Source organism: Xyrauchen texanus, chromosome 12 (assembly GCF_025860055.1).
Source record: "Xyrauchen texanus isolate HMW12.3.18 chromosome 12, RBS_HiC_50CHRs, whole genome shotgun sequence".
NCBI classification, from domain to species: domain Eukaryota; kingdom Metazoa; phylum Chordata; class Actinopteri; order Cypriniformes; family Catostomidae; genus Xyrauchen; species Xyrauchen texanus.
Genome location: NC_068287.1, coordinates 34752336 through 34777643, shown reverse-complemented (window position 1 = coordinate 34777643; position 25308 = coordinate 34752336). Strand labels below are relative to the sequence as shown.

At 41.1% G+C, this 25308-nt stretch overlaps 1 long non-coding RNA gene across 1 annotated transcript; it reads left to right on the top strand.

Moving 5' to 3' along the window:
* The first annotated feature begins 12283 nt into the window (after window positions 1-12283).
* Window positions 12284-16654, top strand: LOC127653387 (uncharacterized). The gene is made up of 4 exons (XR_007971798.1): window positions 12284-12939; window positions 13741-15127; window positions 15352-15383; window positions 16362-16654. It is a non-coding gene; the product is annotated as an uncharacterized LOC127653387 (long non-coding RNA).
* The last annotated feature ends 8654 nt before the right edge of the window (window positions 16655-25308 follow it).

Sequence of the window (25308 nt, the reverse complement as noted above, 5' to 3'; positions counted from 1 at the left end):
TGGCTACTCAGACCACATCTCTGTTATGCTAATTCCAGCATACAGACTGCTCGTCAGATGCACAAAACCGCTCCAGAAGCAGATGAAAACCTGGCCAGCAGGAGCCATCTCTGCTCTTCAGGACTGTTTTGATTGTACTGACTGGCACATGTTCAGGGAGGCTGCAACATATGGCGACTCTATCAACTTGGAGGAATACACAGCATCAGTGACCAGCTACATCAGCAAGTGCATTGATGATGACACCTTCTCCAAGACCATCACAACACACTCCAACCAGAAGCCGTGGATGACTGTGGAGGTGCGTGTGCTGCTGAGGACCCGAGACTTCGCCTTCAGAGCAGGCAACAAGGCTGCCCTAAGAACAGCGAGGGCCATACTCTCCTGGGCCATCAGAGAGGCAAAGCGCGCACACACTCAGAGAATCCACAGTTACTTCCAGGACAGCGGCGATACGCGGTGCATGTGGAAGGGCATCCAGGCCATCACCAACTACAGGACAACATCAGTTGCCTGTGACAAAAATGCCTCCCTTCCAGATGCGCTGAATGACTTCTACGCTAGGTTTGAAGCACAGAACGACGTGGTGGCAAGGAAGACCACCCCTCCTCCCAATGACCAGATGCTCTGTCTTAATATGGCTGATGTGAGGAAAACTATACGTAGAGTCAACCCACGGAAGGCTGCTGGACCAGAGAACATTCCTGACAGGGTGCTCAGAAGATTCCAACGTGCTTCAAGGCCACCACCATCATCCCCATGCCAAAAAAGTCTTCAGTGTCCTGCCTCAACGACTACCGTCCCGTCGCACTCACACCCATCATCATGAAAAGCTTCAAGAGGCTCGTCATGAGGCATATTAAGACCCAGCTGCCCCCCTCACTAGACCCACTGCAGTTTGCATATTGTCCCAACCGTTCAACAGACGACGCCATCGCCACCACCCTCCATCTGGCCCTCACCCACCTAGATAAAAAGGACTCATATGTTTGAATGCTGTTCATAGACTTCAGCTCAGCATTCAACACAATCATTCCTTAACACCTGATTGGAAATCTGAACCTGCTGGGCCTGGACACTTCCCTCTGCAACTGTATCCTGGACTTCCTGACTGGGAGACCTCAGTCAGTCCGGATTGGGAACAGCATCTCCATCACCACCACACCGAGCACTGGGGCCCCCCCAGGGCTGTGTACTCAGTCCACTGCTGTTCACTCTGCTGACTCACGACTGTGCAGCAATGCACAGCTCGAACCACATCATTAAGTTCGACGATGACACGACCGTGGTGGGTCTCATCAGCAAGAACGCCTAGTCAGCATACAGAGAGGAGGTGCAGCACCTAATGGACTGGTGTAGAGCCAACAACCTGTCTCTGAATGTGGACAAAACAAAAGAGATGGATGTTGACTTTAGGAGAGCACAGAGTGACCGCTCTCCACTGAACATCGACGGCTCCTCTGTGGAGATTGTCAAGTGCACCAAATTCCTTGGTGTTCACCTGGCGGAGAACATCACCTGGTCCCTCAACACCAGCTCTATTGCCAAGAAAGCCCAATAGCATCTCTACTTTCTTCGAAGGCTGAGGAAAGCACATCTCCCAACCCCCATCCTCACTACATTCTATTGAGGGACTATTGAGAGCATCCTGAGCATCTGCATCACTGCCTGGTTTGGGACTTGCTGGTTTTGGACCTTGTCGGACCATAAGAGCAGACAGCACGCAGACATCACTTTGTATTAGTCCTAGTGGACTATGCAACACGATATCCGGAAGCAGTGCCTCTGAGCAACATATCAGCACGTAGTGATGCAGAGGCACTCTTCAAAATAATCTCCCGGGTGGGGATTCCGAAAGAAATTCTCACCGATCAGGGCACAACTTTATGTCACAAACACTACACGAGCTCTATGAACTATTAGGTATTAAATTGATTTGCACCAGCGCTTACCATCCACAGACAGATGGCCTGGTGGAACGATTTAATAAAAACCCTCAAAAATATGATTCGTAAGTTCCTGGACGAGGATGCTAGAAATTGGGATAAATGGTTCAACCCCCTGTTATTGGCAGTACGAGAGGTCCCGCAAGCCTCTACCGGCTTTACTCCGTTCGAGCTGATGTATGGGCGGTGCACGGGCGGGGTGCTTGACATCATCAGTACGTTCTTGATCTTAGAGCAAAACTCCACACCTTGGGGCAACTAACACAGGAGAATTTGCTCCAAGCTCAAGATCGGCAGAGCCGACTGTATAACAGGGGAACTTGACTACGGGAATTTGCACCGGGAGATAAGGTACTCGTATTACTCCGCACATCAAGCTCTAAATTACTCGCCAAGTGGCAAGGACCCTTTGAGTTCACACAACGAGTGGGGAAACTCTATTATGAGGTAAAGTGAACCGATAGAGGGGGCGCACGTCAAATATATCACCTCAACCTCCTGAAATTATGGAGGGAGGCGGTCCCTGTGATGTTGGCTATGGTAGATCTGGAGAGAGCAGAGCTCGGCCCAGAGGTAAACACATAACCTACTCATATCACCCCAGTCACTTGTGGAGACCACCTCTCACCGTATCAGCTCGCAGGAGTGGCCAAGTTGCCACAAGAGTTTACAGACGTGGGGGGCGTGGTCAAGTGCCCATCCAGAGAGAGAGAAAGCGGTAAGGTGTTGGAAACTTTTCCGAAGCAGAGACCAGGAGATGTTGGGATATCTTTCAAGCAGAATTTACTCTTTATTGAGAAGTCGCTGTTGCATCGCTGTAGTCATCCAAGTCTGTCTCAATAACTCAGTACGATAGAGTTTTATACCTTTCAAGGGTGAGGGATTTACATAGAGGTGGAGACACGTTGATACAAAGCATGTAAATGAGGTACAGAAGTCAACTCGTTACAGGAAATTCCCCAGCCCTGATCTAATCAGCATAACAGTGCTGTAATCAACATCTAATCAGCCGGACTACTCAACAACTGGGTCAGGGGCTCCAAGAGTCATTTAAAGACAAAAGGTGATAGTCCCAGCACTCCGACTAATTTAACTTACAATAGAGAGATCAGGACAGGCAGAAATCTCCTGCTGGAAACCTTGACTGTACCTCAAATACTAAATTCAATCTATTAAACTTTCTCAGCTTATATACTATTGTATTGGAACCTAAATTAAACATTTAATAAATGTGTAATACAACAGTAGGGCACTTACACCTGAGCTAAATTATGTCTAACACCTGTCTCTAATTCCAGCTATAGAGTTAATATTGTGAAGCTGAAGAGTTTGTTTTGTGAAGCTGGAATTAATTTGATAAAAAATCCTTACCTGAGAGGAGCAACTCGCCTTTCATGTCCTCCTTATCATTGTCAACCTTTACAAGGACACAACCTCCATAGGAAGATATGTCCCCTGTGTAAATGTGATGTCCCTGTGAACTTTTAATCCTGAGATTGGGAGGGCACTCCAATTTTGGCAGGTGTAATAATAACATTGCCAAAATGATAATCCCCCTTGGTAAGCTCATTTTAATAAAGCTACAGTCAAATGGTTTTGAGGAAACAGCCTCCATAGGAAGATATGTCCCCAATGTAAATGTGATGTCTCTGTGACATTGTTACCCTGAGATTGGGAGGGCACTCCAATTTTGGCAGGTGTAATAATAACATTGCCAAAATGATAATCCCCCTTGGTAAGCTCATTTTAATAAAGCTACAGTCAAATGGTTTTGAGGACACAGACTCCATAGGAAGATATGTTACCAGTGTAAATGTGATGTCTCTGTGACATATTCATCCTGAGATTGGGAGGGCACTCCAATTTCTGCAGGTGTAATAATAGCATTGCCAAAATGATAATCCCCCCAGGTAAACCCATTTTATTAAAGCTACAGTCAAATTGTTTTGAGGACAAGGCCTCCATAGGGAGATATTGTCACGAACCCCGCTCCTCTGCCCCATCCCCGCTTCGTCGCACACACACTCACTCCCTCGCTCCGCCCCCTCGAGCTTTTCACGCTCTTTTTGCTCGCTCGAGCCCTCACGCCCACTTTTGCTCCTACTCGCTCACATGCTCATAGGTTATCTCCCTTCCTCGAGTTTCTCACGCGCTTCCAATCCTCCTGCACATTAGTTTCACCTGCACTCGTCTCATCACCTTTCATTGTTTACACCTGCACCTTCCCCTATAAATACCACAGCACATCCGTTTCACGGGGGTCGGTTATTGTGTTTAGTTTCCCGTATCTTTGCCCCCCGCTAGTCTCGTCTAGTTCTGACCTCCTCTTGTTTACCCCTTAGCTTGCCAGCTCCCCTTGTTCCCCTGTCTTTGATCCCGCTAGTCCCGTCTAGTTCTTCACCCTAATTGTTAACTGTTTTCCCGGCTTCGACCTCCCGCTCTCGTTTACCACTCTCTCCCGGATTTGCCCCTTACGATACTTTGATTCCCCGGCTCTCGACCTCACGCTCCCCTTGACTACTCTTCACTGGATTTGCTCTTGTTTTGTACTGTTGCTTTGCTTTGTGAATAAAGCAGTTTTTCCTCGACATTGTGACTGTCTCAACTTGTGTTCGCTACAGATATGTTACCAGTAAAAATGTGATGTCTCTGTGACATTGTAATCCTGAGATTAGGAGGGCACTCCAATTTCGGCAGGTTTTATGATAGCATTGCCAAAATGATAATCCCCCAGGTAAACCCATTTTATTAAAGCTACAGTCAAATGGTTTTGAGGACACAGCCGCCATAGGAAGATATGTCCCAGGTGTAAATGTGATGTCTCTGTGACATTTTAATCCTGAGTTTGGGAGGGCACTCCAATTTCGGCAGGTGTAATAATAGCATTGCCAAAATGATAACCCCCCCTGCTAAACCCATTTAATAAAAACTACAGTCAAATTTTATTGAGGACAAAGCCTCCATAGGGAGATATGCTACCAGTGAAAATGTGATGTCTCTGTGACATTGTAATCCTGAGATTAGGAGGGCACTCCAATTTCGGCAGGTTTTATGATAGCATTGCCAAAATGATAATCCCCCAGGTAAACCTATTTTATTAAAGCTACAGTCAAATGGTTATGAGGACACAGCCGCCATAGGAAGATATGTCCCAGGTGTAAATGTGATGTCTCTGTGACATTTTAATCCTGAGATTGGGAGGGCACTCCAATTTCGACAGGTGTAATAATAGCATTGCCAAAATGATAACCCCCACTGCTAAACCCATTTAATAAAAACTACAGTCAAATGGTATTGAGGACAAAGCCTCCATAGGGAGATATGCTACCAGTAAAAATGTGATGTCTCTGTGACATTGTAATCCTGAGATTAAGAGGGCACTCCAATTTCGGCAGGTTTAATGATAAGATTGCAAAAATAATAATCCCCCCAGGTAAACCCATTTTATTAAAGCTACAGTCAAATGGTTTTGAGGACAAAGCCTCCATAGGGAGATATGTTACCAGTAAAAATGTGATGTCTCTGTGACATTTTAATCCTGAGATTGGGAGGGCACTCCAATTTCGGCAGGTGTAATAATAGCATTGCCAAAATGATAACCTCCCCTGCTAAACCCATTTAATAAAAACTACAGTCAAATGGTATTGAGGACAAAGCCTCCATAGGGAGATATGCTACCAGTAAAAATGTGATGTCTCTGTGACATTGTAATTGTCACGAACCCCGCTCCTCTGCTTCTCCCCACTTCGTCGGGCACACACGCACACTCACTCCGCGAGCTTACACGCTCGCTCCCCGCCCCCGAGCTTACTCGCTCGTTCCGCCCCCTCGAGCTTACACGCTCGTTCTGCTCCCTCGAGCTTACACGCTCGTTCTGCTCCTTCGAGCGCACACGCTCGTTCTGCTTCTCTCTGGCTCTAATGCTCGCGCCCAATCTCTGGAGCATTAGTTTCACCTGTCTCGTCCCAATCACCTGTTATTCGTTTCACCTGCACTCGTCCCTATATATATCACAACCCTTTCGTCTCACTCCTGTTGGTTATTGTTTAGTTTACCCCTTCGCTTTGCCAGCACTAGTTGTCCCCTAGTTACCCTGTCTTTTGCCCTCACTAGTCCCGTCTAGTGTTCACTGTTTCCCGGCTTCGACCTCCCGCTCTCGTTGACCACTCTCATGCGGATTTGCCCCTTTGTTCTGTTCTGATTCCCCGGCTTCGACCTCACGCTCCCCTTTGACGACTCTTCACTGGATTTGCCCTGTTTTGTACTGTTGACTGCTTTATCAAATAAAGCAGTTTACTCTGACATTGTGACTGTCTCATCTTGTGTGTGTGCGGGTTACAGTAATCCTAAAATTAAGAGGGCACTCCAATTTCGGCGGGTGTAATGATAAGATTGCCAAAATGATAATCCCCCTGTTAAACCCATTTTAGTAAAACTACATTCAAATGGTTTTGTGGACACAGCCTCCATAGGAAGATATGTTACCAGTAAAAATGTGATGTCTCTGTTACATTGTAATCCTGAGATTGGGAGGGCACTCCAATTTCGGCAGGTGTAATAATAGCATTGACAAAATGATAATCCCCCCTGGTATTTTATTAAAGCCTCAGTGAAATTGTTTTGAGAACACAGTCTCTATAGTAAAATATGTCCCCAGTGTAAATGTGATGTCTCTGTGACATTGTAATCCTGAGATTAAGAGGGCACTCCAATTTCGGCAGGTGTAATGATAAGATTGCCAAAATGATAATCCCCCCAAGTAAACCCATTTTATTAAAGCTACAGTCAAATGGTTTTGAGGACAAAGCCTCCATAGGGAGATATGTTACCAGTAAAAATGTGATGTCTCTGTGACATTTTAATCCTGAGATTGGGAGGGCACTCCAATTTTGGCAGGTGTAATAATAACATTGCCAAAATGATAATCCCCCTGTTAAACCCATTTTAGTAAAACTACATTCAAATGGTTTTGTGGACACAGCCTTCATAGGGAGAAATGTTACCAGTAAAAATTTGATGTCTCTGTGACATTGTTATCCTGAGATTGGGAGGGCACTCCAATTTTGGCAGGTGTAATAACAACAATGCCAAAATGATAATCCCCCTTGGTAAGCTCATTTTAATAAAGCTACAGTCAAATGGTTTTGAGGACACAGCCTCCATAGGAAGATATGTTACCAGTGTAAATGAGATGTCACTGTGACATATTAATCCTGAGATTGGGAGGGCACTCCAATTTCTGCAGGTGTAATAATAGTATTGCAAAAATGATAACCCCCCCTGCTAAACCCATTTTATTAAAGCTACAGTCAAATGGTTTTGAGGACAAAGCCTCCATAGGGAGATATGTTACCAGTAAAAATGTGATGTCTCTTTGACATTGTAATCCTGAGATTAGGAGGGTACTCCAATTTCGGCAGGTTTTATGATAGCATTGCCAAAATGATAATCCCCCAGGTAAACCTATTTTATTAAAGCTACAGTCAAATGGTTTTGAGGACACAGCCGCCATAGGAAGATATGTCCCAGGTGTAAATGTGATGTCTCTGTGACATTTTAATCCTGAGATTGGGAGGGCACTCCAATTTCGGCAGGTGTAATAATAGCATTGCCAAAATGATAATCCCCCCTGGTAAACCCCTTTTATTAATGCCTGAGTCAAATTATTTTGAGAACACAGTATCCATAGGAAGATATGTCCCCAGTGTAAATGTGATGTCTCTGTGACATTTTAATCCTGAGATTGGGAGGGCACTACAATTTCGGCAGGTGTAATATAACATTGCCAAAATTATAATCCCCCCTGGTAAACCCATTTTATTAAAAATCTACAGTCTAACTGCTTTTGAGGACACAGCCTTCATAGGAAGATATGTCACCAGCATAAATGTGATGTGACCTCAAAATGCTGAGTTGAGGGAGTGCAATATAATTCTAGCAGGTGTTCAGATGAGATTGTCGAAATGATTTTGCCCACAGGTAAACCCATGTTGTTATGGATAACGGATATTACAATTGATATGCTATAGCCAAAGGATATTATTACAGATCATATTAATCTTTATACAAAAAATGTGCAAAAATTTGCTTGTTGCAGTACTTGAGCAAATAAATACTTGCACTGTGGGAATAAACATTTTAATATATTACAAAGTAAAATCTTTAAATCCTTTAGCAATTTTAGTATCTACCTTTCCCCTTTGGTGAAAATGTGAGTATGCTATCCACAAACATAATGGCTCACTTATTTAACTTACCCTCATATATTCACTTCAATTGTCAGATTTGTCTGTGTGCCTTACTATTTTACTAAATAAATAGTATTTAACTTACTATTTTATATTACTTATTCTCTTATTTACGGTCTTGTTGTATATACACACATTTCATCAATGTACTTTAGTATGTTTATTATGGTGTAAAACATAAGATTAATTAATATACATTTGTATGATGTTCATATTTAGGTCCAATCATAAGAGTTCATATAGTCAATATTACATATAAAATTACTAGAATAACACCATAACCTACATGAATAGCATGTCAATGCAGTTCAATTTTACATTGTTTTATCTGTGAAAGTAGTGAAATTCCTTGAATGCTTGTTCCACCAATGTGCAGTCCTCTTACACGTCATATACATATTACACTTTTTTGCATAATGTACACATTTGAATACAAATATATCAATGCACATTACACAAACAGATTATTCACAACTGCAACGCTAGCAACATATGGTGTAATGCTTGCACTGTCGAATAGTGACGTGTCGTTCATGAACGATTCGTTCATTTTGAACGAATCTTTAATATGACTCGGGACTACCGAGTTGTCTCAGAGAGTGATTCGTTCATTTTGTGTTGACCGCGCATGCGCGCAACATCGCATAAGGTACATGAAGTCATAAATGATTAGTTCATCTTTCGCGAGTCTTCGGGTTCGGCCGGGTCCGAGTCTTTCGTTCTTCCTGTCAGTCCCATAGAGACTATGCTGCTGTCAGTACCGGAAAGAGAAATGATTAGTTCGTCTGGTTCGGTTTCGGCCGGGTCCGAGTCTTTCGTTCTTCCTGTCAGTCCCATAGAGACTATGCTGTCAGTACCGGAAAGAGAAATGATTAGTTCGTCTCTTCGGTTTCGAGTCGTTCGTTCTTCAAGTCAGACTCACAAACCCATAGCACAATGCAGAGACAGAAATGATTAGTTCATCTTTCGAGTCTGAGTCCTTCGTTCTTTTGTCACGTGACAGCTGGTATCTCGCATCAAATAAAACATTAGATTCGTATTATTGACTGCGTCTGAATGTACATTGTTTTATATGTTGGGAATTAACATACAATTATCAAAATGTATGTACAATAAACATCATCTGAAAAATAAAAAAGGTCCATCTTATTATTGTCCCTGTCCATCTCTTTTTTTATTGTTAATATGTTTTTAGTTTTTATTATTATTATTGTTATTAGGATATATATATATATATATATATATATATATATATATATATATATATATATATATATATATACACACACACACACACACACACACACACACACACACATACATACATACATACATACATACATACATATATATATATATATATATATATATATATATATATATATATATATATATATATATAAAACGTGTGTGTATATATATATATATACACATACATACACACACACACACACACACACACACACACATACACAATGTGTGTTTGGTTCAAACAAGAGTTTAGCCAATGGTTGAGATGAATTGCAACTGTCACTCAAGGCTGTCACCAAGGGGATAGTGACCCTTTCACACCCATCCCCCATTGTTTTGCGCAAGGTGAGGAGCAGAGAAGAGACAGATCAGGACAATGTTGAGCTCTAGAAAAGGAGTGATGTTTGGACTCATTTTGTTGCAACTTCGGCCACTGAGGCAAAATGCAACATCTGCAAGAAAAAATTTTCTACTAAAGGAGGAAGCACTTCAAATTTGAGAAGACACTTGAAAAGCTCACATCCAACTGTGCTGTTAGCACAAGTTAGAACAGAGATTGAAGATGGTGGCCCTGCAGCAGCTGGAGCTGTGTCCACCACCAGCACCTCTTCTGCTGGATATTCAACTTCTTTGGCTGGCACCTCATCTGCAGAATCCAGTATACCAGCAGCACCTACCACCATCCAAGGAGCAGTTAGGTCAAGGAGGCCACAGCAGCAAACATCTATGAGTAGTTTCATAATGCGTCCAATGGATCCGTTAAAACAGAGCAAACTAGATGAGGCTCTGGTCAAAATGATTGCTTGTGACTTTCAGCCCTTTTCTATAGTGGAGGATAAGGGCTTTAAGGAATACTCACATCTTCTGGACCCATCATACAGCCTACCTAGCAGAAAAACTCTAACAAAAACTGTAATGCCTAGGCTGTTTGAGAAGTTAAGAGCTGACATCATGGACACAATCAAGAGAGGATCTGCTGTATGTCTTACAACAGACTGCTGGACCTCTGTGACCACCACAAGTTACATGGCTGTGACTTGCCATTTCATAGAGGACTTTCAGATGACCTCTTTTCTCCTTGACTGCTTTGTCTTGACAGACAGACACACTGCTGCTCACCTGGCAAGTGAGTTGACCAGGGTTACAAATGAATGGGGTGTGGTTGACAAAATTGTAGCCTGTGTCACAGACAATGCCAGCAACATTGTTTCAGCCCTGAAAGACCACCTCCACTGGGATCACGTACCTTGTTTTGCACATTTATTGAACCTCATTGTGAGAGCTGCACTGAAAGAGGTCCAAGCAATATTGCAAAAGGTCAAGACAACTGTTGAGTTCTTCCATAGAAGCACAGTTGCTTCAGATAAGCTGAAGGCCACGCAAAAACAGATGGGTCAAGAGCAGCTGCGCTTAAAACAGGATGTGGCCACAAGGTGGAATTCAACATTTTATATGTTAAAAGATTTATTGAAATCAAAGAGCCAATCATCTCCACCCTGGCTCTCACTAATGCATCTCTGCCAACCTTGTCGCCTGATGAATGGGAAATCTGCAGAGAAATCGTGGATATTATTCATCCATTTGAGGAGGTCACTACAGAAGTGAGTGCAGAAAAGTAAGTATTTTTTAAATTTAAATTTTTTGATTATCATTCATATAAAAAAAACACATTTTAAACTCTATATTTCTTAATCATGCATGTATTTCTATGTGTAATATTGATTTTGGCTTTGTTATATGTACAGTATGTAAACAATTGTACATTTTTTTGTAGGTTTGTGACTGCCTCCAAAATAATTTTGATGACCACTGACCAGAGGTCTTCGGAGGATTGTTGCCCGGAATCAAAGGAATCCATCCAGATTTGAAGCTGTTAAAAAACTAGTGGACACCCTAATGTCAGAAATGACTAAAAGGTTTGGCAGAGTGGAGCTCATTGAGAAGCTTGCTGATGCAACTTGCTTGGATCCAAGGTTCAAAAAGCAAGCCTTTGTCAACCACCAGGCAGCAGAAGAGACTGTGAAGAGGGTTACAACAGCTGCAGCAGCTATTAACCCAACTCAGAGTGAAGAGGAGAATCCTCCAGATTCTGGTGTGACTTCCAGTGCAGGGGCCATGTTTTGGGAAGACTTTGATGAGAGGGTAGCAAGCTTGAGGCCTTCTGCTACCTCTTCAACTACATCAGATGCTATGGTTGAGATGCGGGCCTACCTTGCGGAACCACTCTTACAGACCCTCTGGCATGGTGGAGGAGATGTTCACCTGTTTATAAAAGCCTTTCTGAGGTCATGAAGGCTAGACTTTGCATTGTGGCCACATCTGTACCATCTGAAAGAGTATTTTCTAAGACTGGGCAGATTATCTCAGACAGAAGAAACAGGCTCAGCCCAGCCAAGGTCCGGGAGCTTGTTTTTTTGAATGCAAACATGCCTTAAAGCAGGCCCTAAATATATAGCCAGTGTGTTTTAAAATTATTTCTTTTTTATTTATTTGAAAAGCCTGGCTTGTTGTGCAATATTGTGTTAGGCTTTATATTGTGATTTAAGTTATATGGTTATGCTCTGTGGCTTTATAGTGTCCTTTTCATTCTTATTTATTTTTTATTTATTTTTATTGAATTCCTTTTGGATAGTTATCCAATTTTTTTAAAGCATTGTTGGCAAAAATAAACAAACAATAAACATCCAGTCAATATAGTGTGTACAGTGTTGTAATAAGCTATGTTACAAAGGTGTAGGTTTCATAGGTTTATTAAATAACTGCATATTTAAGTTATATACTGTGACTTTTCACAAAACAACTCGTAGACTTTTTAGGTGGTTTTTATGGACTAAAAAACATAGTGAATGGAAAAATGCATGAATACTACATTCTACATTACTACATTCAATGTTATAGAAAAGAATCTTCATGACAGAAATTCACAAATACATATGAAAAAAGATACAATTTGAGACCAGAAACGTAACATGTAACTGTAAAAGTAAAAATCAAATAAAAAACTAACTACAACATGTTTGTAAGAATGATGTGAATTATGAACTAGGTTAAGTATTTAATAGGGCTGTCACGTGACAAAAGAACGAAGGACTCAGACTCGAAAGATGAACTAATCATTTCTGTCTCTGCATAGTGCTGTGCTATGGGTTTGTGAGTCTGACTTGAAGAACGAACGACTCGAACCGAAGAGACGAACTAATCATTTCTCTTTCCGGTACTGACAGCATAGTCTCTATGGGACTGACAGGAAGAACGAAAGACTCGGACCCGGCCGAACCCAAACCCGAAGACTCGAGAGTCGAGACTTGAACTAATCATTTATCTTTCCGGATCCGGACCGGTATGCTGCATGTGCATGCAGTCAGTGAGTGCATTGGCTGCTGTGTCACACCACACGGCCCACACACAGACACTGACGAGTCGACATCGACAACTAAGTATTTTTAACGTTTTGAAGTTCGAACCCGATGACACAAGAGGCGGAGAAAAAGGAGGTGAGGTGAACTAACTGCAATAGCTTAAACTTAAGACCCAATTAATAAATTAACATTTCGGTTTCTTATAAATTGGCTTTGGCTGCATTACCCTATAGTTTATTTTTATTTATTTATTTCAAATTGAAGCAACATTTTCGTAAGTAGACTACTTGATGTTTTGGGCTATTTAACATGACATTTAATTATATTCTGCTGAAATGAACGAAATGAACGAAATGACTCGAAAAAAGATTCGTTCATTTTGCTGAACGAGACTCAAAGATCCGAGTCAGTAAAATGATCCGAACTTCCCACTACTACTGTCGAAGCCTCTGCTTAGTTTCAGCTTTCGTTGTTACTTCATCAAAATCAATTTACATAATGGTTTTTAATTCACACTTTCATGCATTTAAATAATAAATTACTACGTTGCCTTTTGGTTAATTGTGTGAAAAATATTGATTATAAACGCTTTTTAGACGGAAGTGTTTTAAACTCGCTGTACCGCTGTCTCGTCAACTGACGTAATGCGCGTGCGCGCGAGGGGCACTCCGATTCTGGCAGGGACTCAAATTTCGGCACAACACCGTTCGTACAGTATGCATGGCACTGAAACGGTTTCTACACACTTTTGTACAGTTCCCTGGCCATAAACCTGTGCGCTTTATTAAAGAAGAATTCCACAGGGTGGCAGGTTTGCTCTCAGAAATTCTGTCATCTACTTCAATTAAATGACATTCCTTAATAGGTTTATTTTGACTGCACACACACGTAAAGGCTACACAGACTTCTTAAACTTGTAATTAATCTTCGTTTCAGGGTTCCCAAACGTGATTGGGTGCATTGATGGCACCCACATTCCTATTAAAGCTCCATCTATCAATGAGGGAGACCATGTTAATAGGAAGTCTGTGCATAGCATCAATGTGCAGGTAATAGCTATATTTTGGCTCCTTAATATTGGTGTTACAAATAATAAACGTATTGTTCTCCACAGGTAATATGTGACGCAACCCACCTCATCACTAATGTTGAGGCAAAATGGCCTGGGTCTGTACATGATGCCAGAATATTTAGAGAGTCATCTCTGTGCAACAAATTTCAACAGAGTACGTTTTGTTAGACAAATGCTTGTAGTCTTTATTACATTTACAAAACACCTCAAACAACACTTATATGGTTACTTGCTGGGGGACAGAGGATACCCTTGCCTCCCCTATATGATGACACCCTACCCTGATCCTGAGCCCGGACTACAGACACGCTTCAACCTGTCTCACAGCAGAACACGGGCCAAGGTGGAGATGACAATAGGCATTCTGAAGGCGAGGTTTCAGTGTCTGCGTGGGCTCAGGGTCACTCCAAATAGGGCATGTGACATCACAGTTGCTTGTGTGGTACTTCACAACATTGCCACAATAAGAGGAGAGAGGCATCCCCCCTGTCCTGATGAAGATGACCTAGAACAACACCCATTGAATCTAGCAGATCACAGAAATGGCAGAATGCTTAGAGACATGATCTGTCAAAATCACTTTATTTAATCTGTTCTATTTCTTCATATCCTGAAATAAAAGAGACATGACAGATTTGTATTTATTGCTTTATACACACACACACAAAAAATTCAAATAACAGATTCATGTTCACATATGATTCTTCTCACCTTAAGGCGATGCTCCAGTACTATTTCAAGTTTGGCCTTTTTAATGGCCAGCCTTTTCTCCTCTAGCTGCTGTGAGACAGGTTGAAGCATGTCTGTAGTCCGGGATCAGGATCAGGGTATCACTGTAACCCTTTACTGTAAATTTACAGGTAATTTCTTACAGTATTATACTGTATTTTCATAATACTACTTTTTACAGAACAGCTGTAAATATACAGCCCAATTCTGTTTTCATCCTGATAAATTCGTAATACAGTATCATACTGTAAAGGCATTGCATTGTGGGATTGATTATTTTTTTTCGCGCTCAGATCAAACGTGACGTGAACAGACAGTACAGGCTAACTTGATTTAATTCCTTGTATCAATACAGTGTTTGTGAATTTGTGAGCAATCTTGCAGTCATATTTGCCGTGATGCAGCAGAACATTTTAACGCCACATGAAGACGGGAGGAAGAATCTGACAACTAAATCTAACTTGCGCCGGTGACCAAAAGTGGAGTTTACAGCTTGACAAGATTGTTCAACTGAGTGATACGGTAAGCCAATCTATTTTTTTATTTTTTGCGTTCGCATCTCTATATAATATTGTTTACACGAATGGTTTGATTTTGCGAACGTGTTTTGCTACCGCAAAAAAAAAAAAAATCATTCTGTTCCACCTCTTTACAAAGTAACTTAACTTCGATATTTGACATAGGCAACATTTACCATGTCATTTGCTTGACCTGCTTTTAATTAATATGTATTTTTTTTGTTTCAGGTTTTGTAATCTGATGATGGTCCAGTGCTAACGTAAGTGTTTTATAGTGGTATTAACGTTACATAACAAAAATGCCATGGTGTCAGTTCTGTGATTGCGCTTTTGAATCGTTGTCAGCATTTTGCCAGCACATGAAAATCCATAGTCATATTCCTAATACTGTTTTCAAATGTGGTATTCCTGATTGCTCCAAAACATTTAAAAAGTTCACTGCTTTCAAGGCTCACATATTCAGGTATCACAAAGACAGGCCCTCAAAGACATCTGTTGAGCCATTAGGAATTGATGCTTTAGTCTGTGACATTGGTACTTGTCAAGAAAAGTGCAGTGATTTGAAAAACGTCGTTTTACACTTGAAAACTCATATCAAAGAAGGTCCATTTACATGTAATAAAAGCTTTTCTGTAGCATCTACATTGACTTCACATTTCTACAGGAATCATCGAAACTCTTCAGCAGAAAGGTTGCGTCATAATATAACGTTACTGCAGTCAAATGTTTCAGTACAGAGGCCGCATGGTGAGGTATCTAACATGGCTGAACACTCACATCCACAGTCTGAATTCTTTGATTGTGGTGATGGCATAGAGCAGTTGGATAATGAACTATTGCCAGATAATGCAGATGAATCTCTTTTTTTGAAAAACATGGCTCTGTTTTATCTCAAGTTACAGGCAAAGCATATTCTCCCCTCATCTGTGATTCAGTCGGTAATCGATGGTCTGCAAGACATCCATGATATTAGCCAGTCTCATTTGCTACTCAAGCTAAAGGAAAAATTGACTGTGCTTGGTATTTCTGAAAATGATTTAAAAAGCGTTGTTGATGTCTTGCAAACTGATGATCTTTTTCGGAAGTCTAATATGAATGCACTTAGCACTGATAAGAGGAGAAAGTCTTTTTATAAAGACAATTTTAAGTTTGTGGATCCTCTCTATCTGTCTATCTGTCTGTCTAGTCTAGTCTAGTCTAGTCTATTTCATTGCGTTTTTTTCTTTTCTGCCTTTTAGACGCTTTCTTGACATCAATCCTGAACGTGGATCAAAAACAAAGGAAAAGTAACTTCAAAGAAAACTGGCCAAGTTGTGCAAAAAAAGAACACCACTGTAAGCCCACAGGTTTCCTCACTTCTGCGAAAACTTGCAGACTTTGAATGGAATTTTGTTTAGATCCCGTCAGCAAGTGCATTAAAAGTAAACAAGATTACTGCATTATTAAGTGCTAAGTGTTAACTTGTTGTTGTTAAATTAACATTTTACATGTTTAAAAAATATGTATTTATATATATATATATATATATATATATATATATATATATTACATCTGGCATTTCAGCCAATATGTTCACATAAGGCAATTGTCTGGTCTTTGCTTTTAACCAAAATAAATGTTTTAAAACCCAGAGAATGTTGGTTTCTATTTTCTAGTGTGACTACTCATGAAACTTTAAAGTATAATATTTTTAATTATGTAATAATTAAAGCAGTTTTCCCTGTAAAAGTACAATTTATTGCTGTAGACCACAGTATAATACTGTAAAACTATGGTATATACTGTATTTTGTAATTACAGTGCAGTACTGTAAATGTTGTTGACAGTACTTGTTCTGTAAAAATACAGTATGTGGCTGGCAACCCAGCTGCCAGTATTTTACTGTAAATTTACAGTGAAAAGTTTTACAGTGATAGGGTGTCATCATATAGGGGAGGCAAGGGTATCCTCTGTCCCCCAGCAAGTAACCATAGAAGTGTCCTGTAATGTTTGAGGTGTTTTGTAAATGTAATAAAGACTACAAGCATTTGTCTAACAAAACGTACTCTGTTGAAATTTGTTGCACAGAGATGACTCTCTAAATATTCTGGCATCATGTACAGACCCAGGCCATTTTGCCTCAACATTAGTGATGAGGTGGGTTGCATCACACATTACCTGTGGAGAACAATACGTTTATTATTTGTAACACCAATATTAAGGAGCCAAAATATAGCTATTACCTGCACATTGATGCTATGCACAGACTTCCTATTAACATGGTCTCCCTCATTGATAGATGGAGCTTTAATAGGAATGTGGGTGCCATCAATGCACCCAATCACGTTTGGGAACCCTGAAACTAAGATTAATTACAAGTTTAAGAAGTCTGTGTAGCCTTTACGTGTGTGTGCAGTCAAAATAAACCTATTAAGAAATGTCATTTAATTGAGGTAGATGACAGAATTTCTGAGAGCAAACCTGCCACCCTGTGGAATTCTTCTTTAATAAAGCGCACAGGTTTATGGCCAGGGAACTGTACAAAAGTGTGTAGAAACTGTTTCAGTGCCATGCATACTGTACGAAAGGCTCTACACACTGTTGCCTTTCCCACATGCTCTGCATCGCCCACATTGTAGAGAAAACACCCCGTAGCAATACAAAGAATTTGTTCGGCGCTAAGCGCTGACCAGTGGTTTGTTACGTTTGAGATGTGTGGTTTTAGTAGGTTTGTTAAATAAATTAACGACTCCCTAGAAAAACGATAGCGCTCCTGCAAATATTCGTTAGGATAAGAAAAGACATCGATATGTGGTCTTATCACCCTCTCACGGCAAATAAAACCCCGTATAATCTGTGCCTCTACATCCACAGGATCCTCATCAAAAGGGCACGCCATGCTCGGAAACCTCTCTGAAAAAAAACTAACCCTGCAACATAACCTGCTCCGGAGCAGGTTAAGTTCAGAGAGTGAGTTGCTATGACTACTAACATACCCTGAAAGTTACCTCCGTTTTTGGAACCGAAAGTTGAGGTTATACGCTTAGGCTACTTACTCTTAAACATACCCGGGTATGTCACATAACCTGCTTTCTGGAATACATCCCTGAAGTTTAACATTTTAGTGTTTACCAAACGCCAACAGTAAGATCCAGTAAACTGCATTCTGCTTTTCTGGTTAAAAACATTTATTTAGTGTGAGATAATGAGGTTCATTTAGGACAACGTGTACGTTTAGTACGTTTTTTGTGGAAGTTTAGCATAATCAAATGTTTTAAGTAACCTCAGTTACAAACTATTTCTGTGTGTTTATCAGCTCAATTCTAAAAGACACATTTTGCAATGGCAGTGACAAACACATTTTGCAATGGCAGTGACAAACACATTTTGCAATAGCAGTGACAAACACATTTTGCAATGGCAGTACTGTTGCAATGATTGAAAGCTTGAAACTATTATGAAATTTCCTCCTTATACAGCTACTTTTTTTTTGCAACAATTCTGCATTGATCAGATTAATTAAAATAAATATAGCTCTTCTTCAGTCCAACACCCAGGGATGAAAAATCATACTCAATGTAGTGTGAGTAGAGTAAAAGTAGCTGTCCTAAAAACTACTCAAGAGATAAAGAGTAGCTCATTTAAAAGCACTAATGAGTAGTGAGGATTGAGTACTGAGTTTCAAAACCTATTCCCCAATATAATGAACAGTATATGCCACATTTTTAAATCCATCACATATCTATGATAAAAACTACACACATCTGATTTCAAAAGAATGAAAGGGAGACATGATAAAAGAAACAGAAATATTTAAAAGATATTTTCAATACACTGACCACAATTTTAAATCAAAATGAAATTATCTCATCATTTACTCACCCTCATGCCACCCTGGAAGAATATCTCAGCTCTTTTGGTCCATACAATGAAAGTGAATCAGTTGCTAAAATATTTGAAGAGCCACAAATCACATAAATTAGCAGAAAAATAGTCTAATCCATGTGCCTCCAGTGGTTTAGTCCATGTCTTCAGAAGCAATATGATAGATGTGGTGAGAAACGGATCAATATTTTATCCTTTTTTACTATTAATTCTCCTCCCTGCTCAGTCAATCTCCACTTTAACTTTCACTTTCTTCTTGTGTTTTTGGTGATTCACATTCTTCATGCATATCACCACCTACTGGGCAGAGAGAAGAATTTCTTGCAAAAATTTACTTAAATATTGATCTGTTTCTCACCCACACATGTCATATCAGTTCTAAAGTCATGGATTAAACCACTGGAGTTGTATATACTACTTTTATGCAGCTTTTATGTGCTTTTTGGAGTGTCCAAATTTTGGCACCGCTTAACTAACATTGAAAGGACCTACAGAGCTGAAATATTCTTCTAAAAATCTTATTTTGTGTTCTGAAGAAAGAAAGTCATAGACAGATGGCATGATGGTGAGTAAATGATGAGAGAATCTTCATTTTTGAGTGAATTATTTTTTAAGTAGCACATGGGGGGCCACATTGTCCTCCTTTTGAGATACATTGTTTAACATTGATTTTGTTCTTAAATCTTTTAAGCCCAGAAATAGTTGTGTTCTCATTCTAATGCATGATGAACACTTTTCTGAAGATTGTGACAGGTGGATTGTTCTGCCTGAAGTATTGCTCTACAAATGTTGATACTTTTCTATTAGAAAAAACATGATAAAGGCTAAGTATAATAATACATTATTTTATCATCTCTACTTTACTGGTAATTTATTATACAAATTAACACATCTACATCAGGGGTCAGTGTTATTAAAAAACGAACAATATTTAAAAAAAATATTATTATTAAAAATGTCACTATTTTATTCTATTACATGAATACATCTAAAGCTACTCAAGTTATTCGGCAAAAGTAGTGATTGGTTTTCTTATTATTGTTGTTTGATTAATAGCCTTTATATGACATAAGCCTACTAGACAGTACTTGATTCAGTTACATGTACACTTTAAGTCCAACATTTTGATGCAAATATGCTTTTTGTCCCACTGTTTAAATTTACTTTAGACATAAATGATTGTGTTTACATTAAATCCTCGCCAAGACGGGCATTTTGCGAATTATAAAGTGTATTTGATAATTTAGGCGTGAACATTAGCCAGCAGCCGCCTGTCAATCAAACAGCACGCAGTAACAGACGTCGGGAAATAAAAAGTCAATATATTATATTTCATCTAGATCAACCAACCAGTGGTTGTCTTGCTATCACGATCACTGAAATGAACACCCCTGGTCTAGATGTAGAACATTGGCTAAATATAGAAAAGTACATCTCTCTTTTTCCGATAAACATCTAGATAATTTTATTGCCCAGCCCCATTGATAACATTGCATTAATCTCTCACACCCAATAATCTCATTGATAGTTCAATTACAGGCTACATTATAGACACACAGAATCTAGTAAAATGAAATCAGAAATTTACCTCAATATCTTTCTTCAAATTAGAGATAGGATTAATGCTGATATATGGCTAGAGCAAGTTAAACTCACATGACACAATCAAACAATTGGCCTTTTCACTTTGAAAAGCCCTTTCAGGTGCTGCTATGATGTTTAGGTGTTGAACTGTGCTTGAGGCATTCTCCACAGTTGGCACCAGATCTGCAGCTCCCGTTCAAATGTTTACGTGTGATTTGATTGGATGGGAGTCACGAGACTCTCCCCAGCCAATCATGTTGATAGATAAAAATAAATCATGACAGGGAAGTAGCGAATACAGACGGTGGGACAATAGTGCAGTAAAAGTACAGGTACAGCACTTAATTTACTCAAGTAAAAGCAAAAGTCTAACATTTTTTAAACTATTTAAGAAAGTACAATTCTTGGGAAAAAGTAGTTAATTACAGTTATGTGAGTATTTGTAATTCACTACATTACACCCCTGCCAAAACCCTGTCACCGGTTTGTGATTTGTCCCTCTTCGGATCACTGATGTTAGGTACTTGCCACTACTGACCGGGAGCACCCCACAAGACAGTATTTGCATACTCAGCCCCGAAATGGTCCGGCCACTACAGTGGCTCGGCTCGGCTCAGTGATGTGGCCTGGAGGCCCCATGTCTCGTTCCCTCCATCAGGGAATGGAGGTTACATCCGTAATCTAGACGTTCCCCTTCTGTCGCTCTCTCGATGTTGTGTCGGAGAAGCGACACTAGGGGTCCAATTTAAATCCCACCATGCGCTGAGCCGTGTACGTGTTCTGCTGACACAGGAGCAGACAGGTATTTTACGTGCACAAGTAACCAGCTGTGTCAGACTGCGCGTACCCTTCCCAATGCCCCAAAAAATTCGTTGGAATCCTTCTGGTTACCCTAGACAGGGGAACAAGGCGACGCTTGCCAACCTGGGAATGGGCCGAGCCTGGCTGGGCCTCTTTTCTCTCTGTTTCTCGCATAGAGCAATAAAGGGCCGGGGCCCTTACATGCACCAGTTTCCTATTCTTTCAGGGGGAAAAGACCCTGCGGAGACCACACCTGCCCGGAAGGGGAGGTAAGAGTGGTGAATACGTCACATGGGTTTTTAGGCGACACGTGGAAAGTGGCGCGGTGGTAAATCCAAAAAGGGCTAGGGAGGGCTCCATCGCCAGCCGCATCGTCCTCAATCCCGTGGGAAGGAGCAATGGGGCGGCTGGAGTGGCTTGCTTTCTGTTGAAAGTGAGCCACGACCGCAAAGTTGCCATGGTTATGTTCTTGCAGTGAGAACATGAACCATCAACAAACGCTGCCTCGGTGTGATCGCAACCCAGACATATGAGACAAAGCCTGTGGCCGTCTGAAGCAGAGAGCACTCTGCCGCATCCAGGAACTATGCAGGGGCAGACGGGCATCTTTACAAAGACGCGTCCAACACCAGCTGCGTATTGCTCTTTTAGAGGAAATAACTCTTTCAGAGAAAAATCACTCTTTTATAAACTCTTTTTGTTTTTTGCGCTGTTGAAGCGCCCAGGGGCAAACTGCACTGCCGTGCAGGAAAGGAGAAAGCCGCTGAAGTGCACCGTAGATCCAACAGCAGGCAGCGTCAGAGGAACAGGAACAGGTTTGTAACTCGCAGCTGACTGCGACACGACCATTGACTCCGAAGAAAATTTCTGAATGAACTCGACGTATTTCTCCGCTTTTATACCCGTATGTCCGGGGCGGGGTATGCAAATACTGTCTGCCTAATTCCCATTGGCCTTTTTCATAGATCAGAGGCATATTCGGCACTCAAGAGAGACCCCTAATGTCGTTTCTTCGACACAACGTCGAAGTGAGCGACAGACGGGGAACCTCAGTTACAAAACTAGCTCTGTCTCTTTATCAGCTCAATAGATGGCTCAATTCTAAAAGAAACATTTTGCAATGGCAGTGACAAACACATTTTGCAATGGCAGTACTGTTGCAATGTTTGAAAGCTTGAAAATATTATGAAATTTCATCCTTATATCTCTAGTTCGCCCCATTGGTCAGATTAATTTAATAAATACTGCTCTTCTTCAGTCCAAAACCCTGTTGCCGGTTTGTGGTTTGTCCCTACTCAGACCACTGTCTGTAGGTACTTAACACTACTGGCTGGGATCACCCCATAAGCCTTGCCATTTTTGAAATGCTCTGACCCATTTGTCTGGCCATAACAAACTGGCCCTTGTCAAAGTATCTCAGGTCTTCACTCCTGCTAATTTCTCCTGCATTCAACACGTTGACTACGAGACCTTAATGTTCGCTTTCCATATTATCTAGCTAGATCTTTATATGTGGCCTTGTTAGGAGATGATAAATGTTATTCGCTTCACCTGTGAGTGGTCATAATGTTTTGGCTCATATGTGTATACACTCAGTGATAGGGATGGGAATTGTAAGGAATTTAATGATTACAGTTGTGATTCCTCTTACGTAACTATTCCGGTTGTTTAACGGTTCCAGTGATGATTCTTTAAGCACCTTTTTTTTTTTTAAATTATTTGGAAATGAGAAATGCAATTATTTTTGTATTTACAACCCTCTGCAGTCTACCAAATGATGAGATCATTTCAGATTTCTACAGAGCAGATATAACAATATCAGAAATAAATGTGCAAAAGGTGTGTTTGCAGACTTTTAATAGCTCATTAGAACTATTCTTTAGAGAATTTAACAATACCGGAACCACTGTATGTTTCGCACTGTAGATCCAAAAAGGGCTAGGGAGGATTGCCTCCATCGCCAGCCGCATCGTCCTCAATCCCGTGGGAAGGAGCAATGGGGCGGCTGGAGTGGCTTGCTTTCTGCTGAAAGTGAGCCATGACCGCAAAGTTGCCATGGTTATGTTCTCGCAGTGAGAACATGAACCATCAACAAACGCTGCCTCGGTGTGATCGCAACCCAGACATATGAGACAAAGCCTGTGGCCATCTGAAGCAGAGAGCACTCTGCCGCATCCAGGAACTATGCAGGGGCAGAAGGGCATCTTTACAAAGACGCGTCCAACACCAGCTGCGTATTGCTCTTTTAGAGGAAATAACTCTTTCAGAGAAAAAGCACTCTTTTATAAACTCTTTTCGTTTTTTGCGCTGTTGAAGCGCCCAGGGGCAAACTGCACTGCCGTGCAGGAAAGGAGAAAGCCGCTGAAGTGCACCGTAGATCCAACAGCAGGCAGCGTCAGAGGAACAGGAACAGGTGTGTAACTCGCAGCTGACTGCGACACGACCATCGACTCCGAAGAAAATTTCTGAATGAACTCGACGTATTTCTCCGCTTTTATACCCGTATGTCCGGGGCGGGGTATGCAAATACTGTCTGCCTAATTCCCATTGGCCTTTTTTCATAGATCAGAGGCATATTCGGCACTCAAGAGAGACCCCTAGTGTCGTTTCTTCGACACAACGTCGAAGTGAGCGACAGATGGGGAACCTCAGTTACAAAACTAGCTCTGTGTCTTTATCAGCTCAATAGATGGCTCAATTCTAAAAGAAACATTTTGCAATGGCAGTACTGTTGCAATGTTTGAAAGCTTGAAAATATTATGAAATTTCATCCTTATATCTCTAGTTCGCCCCATTGGTCAGATTAATCTAATAAATACTGCTCTTCTTCAGTCCAAAACCCTGTTGCCGGTTTGTGGTTTGTCCCTACTCGGACCACTGTTTGTAGGTACTTACCGCTACTGGCTGGGATCACCCCATAAGCCTTGCCATTTTTGAAATGCTCTGACCCATTTGTCTGGCCATAAAAAACTGGCCCTTGTCAAAGTATCTCAGGTCTTCACTCCTGCTAATTTCTCCTGCATTCAACACGTTGACTACGAGACCTTAATGTTCGCTTTCCATATTATCTAGCTAGATCTTTATATGTGGCCTTGTTAGGAGGTGATAAATGTTATTCGCTTCACCTGTGAGTGGTCATAATATTTTGGCTCATATGTGTATACACTCAGTGATAGGTGTGTTTTTATGCAAGTGAGATGAGTAAAGAGCGCTGTTGCATAAATATATGGTGTATTCCTACTAGGATTTATGTAACGTTCAACAACGACAAACCATGGTTTACAGCAAAACTCAGACAGCTTCATCACGCCAAAGAGGATGCTTACAGAAGCAGGGATAAAATATTGTATAATCAGGCCAAAAACACACTGACTAAGGAAATTACAGTGGCTAAAAGAAGCTACTCTGAGAAGCTAAAAACAAGTTTTTAGCTAAAGACCCTGCATCAATGTGGAGATGCCTGAAAGACATTACTAATTCAGGACACCAAACCTGTAGGGAATCAACAGATGGTTAATGACTTTAATGCGTTTTACTGTAGATTTGTGAAGCCCAGCCTCACACCCTACACCCGGTTTGACCTTCACTTCACACATACACCAACACCTCCTGCAACCACCCTCATTCTACCCCCCTCTACCCCGCTACTCAACCTGCACTTAAGATCTGTGCCGTGTCTTCTGGAAACAAAATACAGTGAAAGCACAGGGCCCCAATGGTGTTTCACCTACTTGTGTAAAATCCTTTGCTGACCAGTTGGCCCCATCTTCATACAGATCTTCAACAGATAACTGGAGCAGTGTGAATTTCCCTGCTGCTTCAAACACTCTATTATCAAAGGACTTAATGACTACAGACCCATCACTCTGACATCTGTGGTCATGAAGTCATTTGAGAGACTGGTGTTGGCCCACCGGAAGGACATCACCTGACTCT